Source organism: Schistocerca nitens, chromosome 5 (genome assembly GCF_023898315.1).
Source record: "Schistocerca nitens isolate TAMUIC-IGC-003100 chromosome 5, iqSchNite1.1, whole genome shotgun sequence".
Classification (NCBI taxonomy): Eukaryota; Metazoa; Arthropoda; class Insecta; order Orthoptera; family Acrididae; genus Schistocerca; species Schistocerca nitens.
In genome coordinates, this window is record NC_064618.1 from 379277864 (window position 1) to 379292949 (window position 15086).

Consider the following 15086-nt stretch of genomic DNA (forward strand, 5'->3'; position numbering starts at 1 on the left):
TACTCTGAATCTTCAGAGGCTTAACTTTACTTTATACAGCTACAAACACGGAGATCTCTTTCAGAAACGGTTTGAAAGGAAGATTGTAGTCTTTTTTAGGTTCATTCTTGGCTGCTGAGTTTTCTCAGGATACGCAGTGGAACCGGGAAGGCTACCAAGTATTATAAGAGTACAAGAAGTTGCTCTCTGCCTGCAGTGGTCACAGTGGACCGTCTACGCGATGTTCACCACATCACTCGACGCCAACAGACGTTGTGTCTCCCAATACCTCGCTGCCCCATAGTGCATGGTGGTCGCGCGCCCTCTGGTGTCGAGGCGGTGCACGGCGCGACAGCCGCGAAACTCAAGTTTGCACAACTGGCAGCAGCCAAACGTCTGAGGGACGGTTTTGTTGCGAGAGCTCAGTTCACCGCAGTTACTCTTCGGCGTTTTGTGGTATTCTAATAGCGTTATTTTCGTCTTGGTTCTGGTTGACCAAGCTGTCGTCGGTTACCACTCTCCGCACTGTATTAATTTTATGTTGCGTCAACCGTTGGCGACGTTGTTATTTGACTTTTGATTCAGCAAGCACAGTCGGCTGCTTTCATTTAGGACGATATTATTTTCTGATGCACCAGTTAGGTACAGTACTCCTGTTCTTTGGCATTCCAAGTTAAAATGGAGCTTAATTTTTGCTTGTACACTTGATTCAGGTGTCGATATGGGCAGTCTGTCGCCACCAATTCGCATACTACATACCAAACCCTTTCAAATGGTAACGAGTCGACTGGACTCTTTGACACCATTATTTTACGTTTCTCGGAATCTGATCTATTTTTTTTAAACTTAGTCTGCATTGCAATGTTGACCAGCGGCCTGCAACGTACATCTGAATTCCCAGTAAAACGGTCAGTTTTCCTAATACAACAAGACATTAGTATATCTACCGTCCAAAACAATTGTTTTTCATGAACTTTTTCCCTTAACCAGGTAGCTCACGTAGAATCACATTGTGCACTGGTCCATGCTATGATCGCACACCATGTTTAAGTTTAGCACTAGTTACAAGTAATCGGCAAGTTCCACCACGTTTCCAGAATTCGCACATCCATACATATTACAAAAAAGTGTGTGCGTGTGTCCCACATTTCCTCTTAAACCTCTGGACCGATTTCAACCAAGCTGGGTTAACATATACCTTAGTGTCATGCAACAATCGCTGTATGTTATGAAATACATACCTACCTACTATAGGGGTTGGTGTGGGGATGAAAAAGAAGTGTAGCCAGTGACGCATTAATTCTCAGACTTTATTCACCCAGTGTTTGAGAATAAGACCATTTAGTGACCTGCAACAAACTTTACACGTAATTTCAACCCTTTAAGCATTTTTTTCTCGCTGGCAACCCCTACAAAATGATATTTAGGGAAAAGGTTATCGGTTACTACTTTTTCGCTGTTCATGCAGTATAAGTGCCACATGAGGGATGACGTTATACTTTATTACTTATTTTCCAGACATGCATATATAGCACTGAATGTAACTGCAAAACTACATCATTGTATGACAGACAGTTTAGGAGATATGACTCCATCAACAACTAGATGCATGACAAACTGCCCCACCACCGGTAACGTTGAAATTTGTCACTTCTTTGCTACTAACTCTATTTGCAACAAATTTTGCAGACAGTACCCATATATGTCTCTGAATGTACGTACAACATTGTATCACTGTACGATACATCGTTCAGGAGACACGACGTTCTAAACAGTGAGATGCGGGAAAAGCTGCCACGTCATGCATGACGTTTAAATTTATTACTTCCCTGCTACTAACTCCATCCGCAACATATTTTGCCGACATAATCTACATGTGCTGCTGAATGTACATACTAAATTATGTCATTGTGCGACAGACGTCAGGAGGTATGATGTCACAAACACGAAGCACAAGAACAGACGCTACGTGGTACGGTAGTGGAAGTTCAGCCAGGGCAACGCCGAGTCTTTCCGATAACATTATAAAAATGTACGTATTTTTGAGACTGTGTAAGCATGTGCCACATCTGCTCCTAAACTACAGGTTCGATTTCAACCAAACTCGGCTCACATACCCCTTATTGTCACGCAACAATCCTTGGGGCGGTAAGAACCATTTACCTATCACAGTTCAAGAGAAAAAAATATATATGCGCTCATAAAAAATAAAATGCATGAAAAACTGACGCGTCATAAATGACGTTTGAATCTATTGTGAGTTTCGCAGACAGTACGTATAGTTGTCGCTGAATTTACCTACACAAATGCCTACAAGAAAATATCCTAATACGACGCATAGTTCAAGTTGCCTGAAAAAATGCGACGTCATGCATGAAGATTTAATGGTGTTATTCTTTTCTACTAAGACATTTCTACATCCGAATCAGCTTAAGGAAATCCATGACACCTTGCACCGTTTCTGACAGCTTTCAATTTCTAAGCGCAAATGAAGATGGAAACAATACTCGGCTACAGATGTATTAAAAAGCGTTGCCACAGGAACGTTAAAAATACAGCGTTGCAGGTTCGAGAAGCAGCTTCGCCCAGGTACAGAAACTGAACATTTTTAACAGAAAATGGACGGAATGAATACTCCGGCAATAGCTAGTTTGGTCAGCTAGTTTTTATACACTCCTGGAAATGGAAGAAAGAACACATTGACACCGGTGTGTCAGACCCACTATACTTGCTCCGGACACTGCGAGAGGGCTGTACAAGCAATGATCACACGCACGGCACAGCGGACACACCAGGAACCGCGGTGTTGGCCGTCGAATGGCGCTAGCTGCGCAGCATTTGTGCACCGCCGCCGTCAGTGTCAGCCAGTTTGCCGTGGCATACGGAGCTCCATCGCAGTCTTTAACACTGGTAGCATGCCGCGACAGCGTGGACGTGAACCGTATGTGCAGCTGACGGACTTTGAGCGAGGGCGTATAGTGGGCATGCGGGAGGCCGGGTGGACGTACCACCGAATTGCTCAACACGTGGGGCGTGAGGTCTCCACAGTACATCGATGTTGTCGCCAGTGGTCGGCGGAAGGTGCACGTGCCCGTCGACCTGGGACCGGACCGCAGCGACGCACGGATGCACGCCAAGACCGTAGGATCCTACGCAGTGCCGTAGGGGACCGCACCGCCACTTCCCAGCAAATTAGGGACACTGTTGCTCCTGAGGTATTGGCGAGGACCATTCGCAACCGTCTCCATGAAGCTGGGCTACGGTCCCGCACACCGTTAGGCCGTCTTCCACTCACGCCCCAACATCGTGCAGCCCGCCTCCAGTGGTGTCGCGACAGGCGTGAATGGAGGGACGAATGGAGACGTGTCGTCTTCAGCGATGAGAGTCGCTTCTGCCTTGGTGCCAATGATGGTCGTATGCGTGTTTGGCGCCGTGCAGGTGAGCGCAACAATCAGGACTGCATACGACCGAGGCACACAGGGCCAACACCCGGCATCATGGTGTGGGGAGCGATCTCCTACACTGGCCGTACACCACTGGTGATCGTCGAGGGGACACTGAATAGTGCACGGTACATCCAAACCGTCATCGAACCCATCGTTCTACCATTCCTAGACCGGCAAGGGAACTTGCTGTTCCAACAGGACAATGCACGTCCGCATGTATCCCGTGCCACCCAACGTGCTCTAGAAGGTGTAAGTCAACTACCCTGGCCAGCAAGATCTCCGGATCTGTCCCCCATTGAGCATGTTTGGGACTGGATGAAGCGTCGTCTCACGCGGTCTGCACGTCCAGCACGAACGCTGGTCCAACTGAGGCGCCAGGTGGAAATGGCATGGCAAGCCGTTCCACAGGACTACATCCAGCATCTCTACGATCGTCTCCATGGGAGAATAGCAGCCTGCATTGCTGCGAAAGTTGGATATACACTGTACTAGTGCCGACATTGTGCATGCTCTGTTGCCTGTGTCTATGTGCCTGTGGTTCTGTCAGTGTGATCATGTGATGTATCTGATCCCAGGAATGTGTCAATAAAGTTTCCCCTTCCTGGGACAATGAATTCACGGTGTTCTTATTTCAATTTCCAGGAGTGTATGTTACGTTATTCACATTTTTTAGCCGTCGTACGGGAGACTGATTTCAAATGCAAGCAGCGCAGCCAGTACTCGCTACAGATCGGCTCTTACAAATCTTCAATTATCAGTTTATTTTGTATTTAGAGATCAATGTTTGTGTGCTTAAGTAAAACTTTGAGTTATTACGGATTATAAAAACTACACAGACATGTGCGTGGGACATACGATTTCCTGTAAGGACATCCGTGTTACAGTAATATGTGCACTCCACAGTCCACTTATCTTTTTTATAGGACTTTACAATCCTGATCAGTCATTTCGTATTCATAGTCAGGAGTTTCTTTTCCTTTGCGTTTGCGAAGGTCAACTGTTATCGGGAGATATATGTTAGTCAGACCCGTGTTTATATGGATTTGCCGGAAAAGCAGCTGCGAACAACTTACAAACAATGCTAACCCGGTATGAGCTATAAAAAACTCAACGCTTTGCGCTTTTAAGCGAAATTGTCTGAGTCAGCAGAAAAATGAAAGTAATGAATATGGAGAGCTAAATGCTCTTTTGTCTGACTTTTTTCTGTGAATTTCAAGTTTAATATAATTTCTTATCAAAAACATACAAAATTATGAAATTCAAAGAAGATAGAGGAGATCTAGTCTTGATACGGAAATGCAAAAATCACATTAAATCATCTTCGAATTGTACAAGATGTTACACAAAACTATTAGACAATGAGTCATTATTTTTTCGGAATTTGCAGAGTTTTTGATGACTCCTGTGCTGGCGATTCTTGCGAAATAAATAATAGGATTCACGTACATAGATTTATTAATATTCATCAGCAAGAAGATAGCATCTTCAAGTACATTGTATCAATAATGTATTCATCAATATATGATAAATGCGATTCGTAATGCGAGACTGTTCCTCTAGACTTTTACATATATCCGAGTAAATGGTATGTGTTTCATTGCTCTTACATGATGAAGCACGACGCTGAACGGACTTCTCTCTCTTGCATATCGGATTATAAAATGACATAGGTTTACTTTCTTCGTCTCCAAAACCTCTACTACCTACAGGAACAGCTGTTTAGAGAAATTTTAGGTCTAAAGTGGGAAACAATACAAAAGTTAATTTTATTCTTTGTTGAGTATAGCAATGGTAACGTCAGAATAGTGATTAGATAACATATCGTTATAAAGGAAGGAAAACGGTTATTCCAACGTCGTTCTTTAACCACCTGAGGGTTTAATTTGCTTAGCACTGGTGATAATGTCCACAAGACTGAAACTTACAGAACGTAGGTATAATAAACCGTACATAGACGTCACTTGGACATTTATGTCCTGAAGTATCTGAAACATGAAGTCTCTGATCACTTTAGCTATAGCTTACCATGTGAGATGTGAATCTTTATTGCACCCACTATTCGAGAACCAAGATTATCAAAGAAATACCACATGAAAATAATTAACTATAGCATCTAACGATTCGTACGTAACTGAAATCCGCAAGTTTATAGGTACTTGACAAGCAGTGCTACTGATGTTAACCCATTCTTTGGGCGTTATTCTCAAACTTATCTAATGGAGTCAACTGTTGTCTAAGTACTTGAAGTAGTAATCACGAATGGAATAGATAGTGATCAGGGAGTGTCTTTCATTTCTCTTATATGTAGGTGATTCTCCGCGGCTTACTTCCTTCCACTGTTTCTGAAAGACGGGTTTGTTTTTCATTATCAGTCAGAGATTTTCTTATTTTCTAATTTTGCAATTCAGTTCCATAGAACGCTCTCATACGTACAGATAGACATTCTCAGATATTTCTTCCTCAAACTAAGGTCAATTATTGATACTAGACGACCATTCTCAGCAAATGCCCCCTTTGGCAATGATATTCTACTCCGTCTACCTCCATTGCATTGTGCGCCATGCGTTATTTTGATTACAAGGCAGCGGAATACCATCACTTCGCTTGTTAAATTAGTCTTTGTGTGTGTATGTCTATATTTAGTTATAATACACTCATGCTTATAAATTAAGGATAATTGAAGAATGTGGTGCCACACAACGTGGCACTGGTTCAAATGGCTCTGAGCACTATGGAACTTAACATCTGAGGTCATCAGTCCCCTAGAACTTAGAACTACTTAAACCTAACTAACCTAAGGACATCACACACATCCATGCCCGAGGCAGGATTCGAACCTGCGACCGTAGCGGTCGCGCGGATCCAGACTGAAGCGCTTAGAACCGCTCGGCCACATCGGCTGACAACGTGGCACTACACAAAACTAGTGCTAATAGTATGGGCACATAGGGAAGACACACGACACAGATCTGTAAGTTTACTGTATTGGTGATAAGTTGAGAAAACTGTCCTGAAACACATGTGCTACAAAACGGCACTGTTTCCTGTGCATGTACCCCGACATAAATATGGGATATGATCACCATGCACACGTACACGGGCCGTACAACGGTTGGCATACTCTGGATCAAATGGTATAGCCTCCCATTCTTGAAGCAGTGCCTGTCGGAGCTCCTGAAGTGTCGTAGAGGTTTGAAGAGGTGCAGCGATAGATCGACCGAGAGCATCCCAGACGTGCTCGATGGGGTTTAGGTCTGGAGAACAGGCAGGCCACTGCATTCACCTGACATCTTCTGTTTCAAGGTACTCCTCCACGATATCAGCACGGTGGTTCCGTGCGTTATCATCCATCAGGAGGAAGGTGGGACCCAATGCACCCCTGAAAAGGGTACGTGCACCAGTCATAATCTCACCCAACACCATCAGACCACGACCTCCTTACAGGTCCCTTTCAAGGACATTAAGCGGTTGGTATCTAGTTGCTGGTTCACGCCGGATGAAAACCCGGCGAGAATCACTGTTCAGATTATACCTGGGCTCGTCCGTGAACATAACCTGGGACCACTGTTCCAATGACCATGTACTGTGTTCTTGACATCAAGCTTTACGGGCTCTCCTGTGACCAGGGATCAGTGGAATGCACATTGCAGGCCTTCGGACGAATAAACCATGTCTGTTCAGTCGTCTGTAGACTGTGTGTCTGGAGACAACTGTTCCAGTGGCTGCGATAAGGTCCCGAGCAAGGATACCTGCAGTACTCCGTGGCCGCTGCGGGCACTGATGGTGAGATATCGGTCTTCTTGTGGTTCCGTACACTTGACGTCTCGCACTGTAGCGACTGGACACGTTTCCTGTCTGCTGGAATCGTTGCCATAATCTTTAGATAACACTTTGTGACACACGGAGGGCCCGTGCTACGACCAGATGTGTTTGTCCAGCCTCCAGTCGCCCTAATATTCTACCCCTCATAACGCCATCAATATGTGTTCATTGAGCCATTTTCAACACAAAGTCATCATCAGCACGTCTGAAAACGTCTGCACACTTACTCGCTGCACCGTACTCTGACATGCACCAACACACCTCTGTGTATGTGGACTGCTGCCAGCACCACCGTGCGACTACCGCAGGTCAAATGCACCGCATGGTCATAACCCGAGGTGATTTAAACCCTCAAACCGCCCACCAGAGCGTTGTTTCACCATGTATCAGCATTATCCTCAATTTATGAGCATGATTGTAGATAAACACTCGAGTATTGTGTGATGCTATAATTTTTGCTTGCGACGGTTTATCATTAAGGGGCGTTCAATCTGGTGGAGGTTAACAGAGGGTCCGCTCCTTGAATTTCAGCATTTAAAATTTCGTTGGCTGAATTCAATCGTGGCGTACATGTTTTTAAGGACAACCAACGGAAATGACGTTTCTAAATGTCTACCGCAGACGAAAACATCCAAAAAATTCCATTTTCAAGTTTTTACTTTGCCGTTAAATTGGTCATGTACTATGTGGTATTTAACGATCGTCCATGAAAAGAGAAATTGTCACAGAATGCAAGAATCAATATTTCATATTAAGAATAACCATGAGTACTTTTTTGAGCGATGGGTGGTGCATATTTTGAATACGGAACCAATTCAGAAGCAGCAAGGAATTTTCCAGCAATGTTTGTTATAAAAACGGTGCGCTTTGGATTATGTTTCGTTTCCTTATCATGAATGAGTGATGGTTCCACCATGTCATTCCGGAATGGAATAAGCAACGATGGTATTGGATCGTACCTGATGGGCGTTACCTACACAAAGCAGATCAGTTCCAATGCCTGAGGTGTCCTGGTCAGTGTTTCACGCAATGCGATGGATAGTCTTCGTGTTGATTTTAACAATGATAGATCTAATTTTTAAGCGTGATGTTTCACATAGCAATAGCTGATCTAGTTTCTTCATCCGTTACGTTATTATGGACTTTCAGCACGAGTATTTGGCGTACTGTGATGCTTTGTACGGTGCTTCCTTTTCTCGACTCGGAACGCATAAAATCTGACCGGTTCGTACATGGATGATACGTTTGCTCCTTGGGTTACATTGTTAGGTTCCAAATATTGTCAGTTGACACCTACGTCGATCATGTATTAATTGCAAATGCTAATTGTTACTTTATCTGATGATGTAAGGTGAACACGTACTGTTTTGAGTAAGTTAACACGTAGTGCCAGATATTAAATATTATTTTAATCACTGATTACCGTAACGCTTCAATGTGGTTATCGTTCCACCTTTTAAAGATGGGTATATTTATAAACTTATTGATTTTCTTGTAGACGGGATAAGTATACCTTGAAACCTTCTACGGTTGTTATCTGGGGTAATGGAATGAAAAAGCAAGGCTTATGTAACCAAGCAAGGACCCATCACGGCAGCCACCACAACATTAGATCTATACTTCGTCGTTCACAGAACAGCTTTAAAAAGAGAGTAGTCCTATTTTTGGCAATATTAGCAACTGAGTGGATTACTTTGTTCGGAAATAGACTGAGTGGATAGCGACTATACAAGGAAGTATAGACTCTAATAAAGCATAATTATTTTTAATACCCATTCCTGATAAGTGCGAGGGAGGCTATTTATTTTTTCCTTTTTCTGCCTCAGATATCTAATTAATTCTACGTCGCTTCTAATTTCGGTTTGATGAACGCCATTCTTACACATTCCTGTGTGCCACGGTAAGATGTTACTCTCACGGCAGCGTGAGTTTGTAATCCTATGGAGTCTGCAGTCCCTAAAAGACGCTCCGTACTCCTCTGGATCATTCTTGCAAGTTCTTCTACTCTTCTTTGGTATGGCATTTATTGGCCGGGATATCACCTTCTGGGTTCGGCCGCCGTATTGAAAATATTTTTGGTTGACGCCACATCGGCGACTTGCGTGTCAATGATGATAAAAGTGACACACAACACCCAGTCCCCTGACGGGAATCTAACCCGGGCCCTTTTGCGTGGTAGGCGGTAATGCTACCGTAGCCCTACGCAGACAGACTCTTCGTTGGTGGTGCTCCATTACTCCATGTAAAGTCATTTTTATGCATGCCACCAACGTCCGCTAAGGTTTCTATTATGCTGCACCGTAATCACCCGGCAGACTCTAGTGATTTCGTATCACATCTCCATTATTTTAAACTGTGTTACATGCCTAGGTATTGCTTTTGAACCAAACGTGCCTGGAGTCTGCCACATCATCCAGCCAACAAACACAACTGTGAGAACGAAAAGCAACCGTTCAGCTGCGCCTGTAAAGCGCAACAACAGTCGATCTGTGTATGATACAAGTTTCTGCCTGATTGGGATATGCAATGACAGACTGGAATCCTGAGGCCAGCGATGAGCAGTACGTGGATGATTCAGCTGTTTCAGCGATTGTCATGAATGCAACAATCTGTGGTCCAGTTTCGGTCGAGCGCCTAATTGTAATCAACTAAGTCGGTGTGTGTAATAGCGTAGCCGCGAAAATTTGTGCACTGTGATGATATATTTTATTGGAATAGAAATTCGATAATCAAGATCTGCTCTCACGTTAACTTCATCTGAGACCCATTCGTTGGCTCCCTCGGTAGTAGGTGAGCACTTTCGAACACTGTTCTGATTTTTTCCTCTATCCAGTCCTGTAATAGAAATTTAATATGTTTTATTATTTCAATTTTTAAATGATAGCACAGACTCTTCCATTACAACAGCCATTTTCTGAAATTACGAATGTATTTCCATAAAAGGAAGATTTTTGGAAATGTAAAAAAAAATGATGCAGGGAACAGATATTCTGCTGAAATTCAAAAATGTTGCAATCGAGAAAATCTTTTCAATATTGTATTTGTAGTTACCCGCCACTGTCGCTGGAGAGACATGATCTGTTATTTCAACGAATACCGATTTCTCGTAAAATCTTTATTAGCCAATATCGTATATAGATAAGCTGATAACTAGTTTCCATGGTTACTGGTTATCTTCAGGCTTGAAAGAGATTGAAAAAAAAAACACTGGTTACAAGAAATGAATGGCATCCAACATTTGCAGTATTTTCAAAAACAAAAAATTAACAGAATTATTGAACAGTACATACCAACAATACACAGCAGTGTCTAAGACAAGAGCATACGTTCAGATATTTTATTGTAAATACAGCTAATGTCGAATGCAATTCCTGTCTTGTAACCATCTCGAGATAGCCGGTAAAAGTCGAAAGTAGTTACCAAATTTCTACATGCGACCTGCGATAATAAAGATTGTACGAAAAATCAGTACTCGTTTAATTGCTGTACTTAATAATCTTCTTTACGTTAGTGCTCTACTATAAACCTACAATAAGTGAGTGAAATCTGTTGCAGTAGAAGTAGTATGAGAAATCGGTTAGAAGTACGTTTTGAAATATAATCTATTGAAAACTGACACAAATTTCCAATTTCGAGACTTGCATGGCAGATGATCTTCCTTCGCAGGATACGAGTCGGTGCACGAGCGACGAATTATAACATAAACTTCCACACGTTGCATAAATTGATTTAAAAAACACATAGAATTTTACGCAACATAAAATTCTATAGCTGAAGAATTAATAATATTTTCGGAACAGCTTAAGTATATTATACAGCACCAAAAGATGTAGAGCTCAAATTATTTGCAAAGCAGTACAAAATACCGGAAACTTTTTATTGTCTCTAGCGCACGTTCCTTCATGAGATTTAAAATTGGTTAAAGGCTGCAACAGTGGGCAGGAAATATCATGTGTTCCTAGGTACACTATCCTCAAGGTACAACGATATCTTCTACCTTACTTCACATCAAAACATTTACCTCTCCAAATTCCATACCTTGTTGCTGTATTGCGTACCCTGTTTTAAAACTTTTCCTCAGAGTAAGAAGAGAAGCCGTTAAGGGGCTCCGGAACGCCCTATACTTGCAATGTTAAAATAACGCTTATAAATTACATTTTTCCTCACAAAGTATTTGAGGTAGGAAGTTGAACTTTTTACAGATTATTTATTGGAATATGGGCTACAACTTAACACAGGGATTTTACAAAATTTTAGTTCAGTTATTAAAGATGATTTTTTCAATTGTAATGAAAATTCACAACATTTTTTTGCAATTTTTTATTTATATGTTCAAAAATATACAGTTTTTTGGAAAAAGGCTGTGTTAAATTATGCAGAAGGTACTGTGTAACATTTACTGAAAGTTTGAAACAAATATGTTTGGAAGATCCTTAGAAAACATGTAATTAGTATGAGAAAATAAAAGTTTTGGGAATCGAGCGACAAAGATTGGATTAACTTTTTAGTGCATTCCAGGTCCATAGGATGGATTATCTTCATCCTCTGCAAACTCCTCCTCCAGCTTCCTCTTGTTCCTCCTCCTGTTTACTCTTGCTTGTATTTCTAGACTCTTTATAGCCCTGTCTGCAGCCCGAAGGCGTTCTTTGTCTAAAGCAAGCATCGCTCGTACCATGTTAGAACCTATCTTCATTCCCATATTTCTAATTAATACCTTGCACCTTACAATGTTGCCATCATTGAAAGTCGCAACAGCATCATACACACCAAAGTGAAGTGTTTCTATTCCAACAAATACAGTCTTGGGGATTCTCGACCATATAACACTATTTACACTTTCATAGGGGTTTTGAGTTTTTCCGTGAATACACTTTTTCAACAGTTCAGGTGCTGCTAAGTCTCTGAAAATAGGTTTTATCACCTCCATTATTGCATGAGGCAGACTATGCTTATGAGTGTACACTTCACCAGTTATCAATCCTTTGTTATATTTACACCAACTGTCTTCTTCTTTGGGACACAAGCTATGTTGGGGATTTTCATCGTCTTTATTGTTTACAGTAATAACATATACCTTTGGCTTTCCAACATTTCTCCTTTTCTTAAAAGCCTTCAGAGGATTTCTAATAACTTTACTTTTACTCATTATTATACTTCAACAAAACAGAGACTCAAGAAACAGAATTAATTACGAATATTTTCGAGATAACGACAGAGTAAATAAACATGAAACAATCGACAATCACACCAGCGATATATATTGAACCATCACAGGTTAGCCACAACACATACTTTATCTCACATCACTAAAATGTACCTGATGAACACGGACGTTAATAATAACACCATTTGACAGCAGTTTAACAGCGCCACAGTGGGTCACGCCCATGTAGAACACATTTCAAAAAAATTTAAAAATAGTTGTAGTCTTCGGAATTGAATAAATTATATATCTATTAAAAGGTAATAGTCTGCAGATTCAGAAAACGCAAAAAAGTAAAAATTGAACTTTTCATGATTTTGAGCCTTTCCGGAGCCCCTTAAGCACTCGCAATTGTTGTTAAAACACTGAATTTAACATTTTTGCATACAATGAAGAAACATGTAACGCCTTATTGATTGATGTTAGAGCAATAACTCTCTTCACGATATTATTCTGTGCCTTATGTTACTGAAAATTAGGTCAGATGCGAATCCGCCTTCTACACTGCTTGTTTCAAGCAAACACAGGCGGCAGAGAGTTTCAGGGACCAGATATTGCATTCAGGGAATGCGGTCGGCAGAGCTGTGCCATTGCGGTACACTTATGACTATAAGACTTTGCCATTGTAACTACTAGTCTCAAATATTTTGAGAAATAAGCTCAAGACAAAACTTTTACCTCTAGAAATCCGTCTATCTTTCTTTTCCCCGTTTACTGTCTACCTTTCTATGTATCATAAACATAAACAGAAGTTCCATAAGACAGCGTCGAGCAATATTTATAGTTCGCATCGAATAACAGAAAGTTGTAATAGTTAAAATTGTGCACCTCTTCCTGAGAGTTTCGTGGCAGTGAACACAGCTACTGTTGAAATGCATCTGTCTTAGCCACCTTTCTTGACAATAGTATATTTAATGATTAACTTGGCTCCACCTGCTCCAGCAGAATGCTTTTGTGCTATTTACTTATCATATTACCATGCCTGGGATGAGGATTTAGTGAGGAATCACCTTTACTGATTTTTATTTCATTTTATCACTTATAGGCCTCCTATGTTACCATTTACCCATAAACCAATCTCTGTTAACTCCGTGATCTGTGAATGTGCGGTTAATTAGGAGTAAGCGTGCATGCAATCAACACCAAATTGATATTGTGCTCTGTGTCACGTAGGTATGACAGATCAGATGTAAACGAAAGGACGTGATAAATGATCGCAATCTGATGCATGTTCCATCTTTCTAAAAACGTGTCAAAATTATCGACAAAATGTGTTGCTGAAACGAAGGGGCTTTACCTCATATGAGTGGCCTATGACGTGGAAAAGAACGATGAGGCTTGTAATAACACGTTGTGAGTACTAAAATTGACTAAATAGCCTCTCTCAGATGTAATACCTGCCATGTTAACTACGCCCGCTGCTGAAGTGTCTCATAATGCTACTGAACATCACGAGAATATTCAAATAATTACTATAGGATTATATCCCATTTCACCTGTTGACGCAGTAAACTCCGATAGATGGAAGAATAGGGAAATTCTCGTTTAAAAAATGGTGTTGCAGATGGGCCACGTTTAGAATTTTAGGTGACTGCTGGATACTGAACCACAATAATGTTCTACAATGTTTAACAAAATAGATGATTTCAGTTCGTTAGTACAAAGTGAACTTGCCACTGTATTAGTTGTTGCTCGTCTACTCACTGCTTCAACGCCATTGTCGATGTCACTACCAACATGGGGGTTTAGCCACTAAGTTTTGATCAGATGTTGACTTCAATGCTGTAGCAAATATCCGTGAAACAAAATATTGAGAAAGACTTTAAGATACCTGTCACAACACTATTAAAATTTCAATTATTAATTACAAATGTTACCCGCTATCCATGTGGCAGTTGGTAAGCTAGGCTGATTGTTGAATATACAGTAGCTGTGACTTACGATACAGCACCAGCTGAAACTACTATGTCGTATGAGGAAGTTCCTAAAGCTACACGTCAGCCTCAAGAAGAAAGTTCTGAAGTGTTAACATCAACGTTGAGCTGTGCATTAAGATACCTAAAGAAAAAAAGTGAGACTGCTATAAAGAGTACATACCTTATTTTCTGAGACATCTGCTATGTGCACTCATCCTCTGGAAAACTCATTCGCAACGTTAAATACTTTCTGTCAGAATAATAACTGGCGAAACGTTTGCAGTTTTTAGGCGCCTATTTAAAAAATTAGAAATACTACGATTATCCTTCTCCTATACTGCTGACTTCTTATAATTTCTTAAATGTAGTGCAGTAGGCAGTGATGTCGGCATTCAGAAACAGAACAGTATCCATGACTAGCATGCAACACAGCTTGCGCTTAGTACATGGAAAGGCAAATTTATACGAGGAAGGAACTTTCACTTTGGAATAAATTACCTGATGAAACAAAATTATTTCAGAAATTAGTTAGGCACCTGTGCTACACCACTTTTCCTGCCTCATTAAAGAATATATAGATTGTGAACTATAATTTGAAAAATACTTCTATTTATTAGGAGGTAAGCATTCTTTCCATTGTATAGTACCCTAAGTTGCAACCCAAAGTGAATACCTTTGAAAGCAGTTGTTTTATTTTAAATGAAATATTCTTTCGTTGTT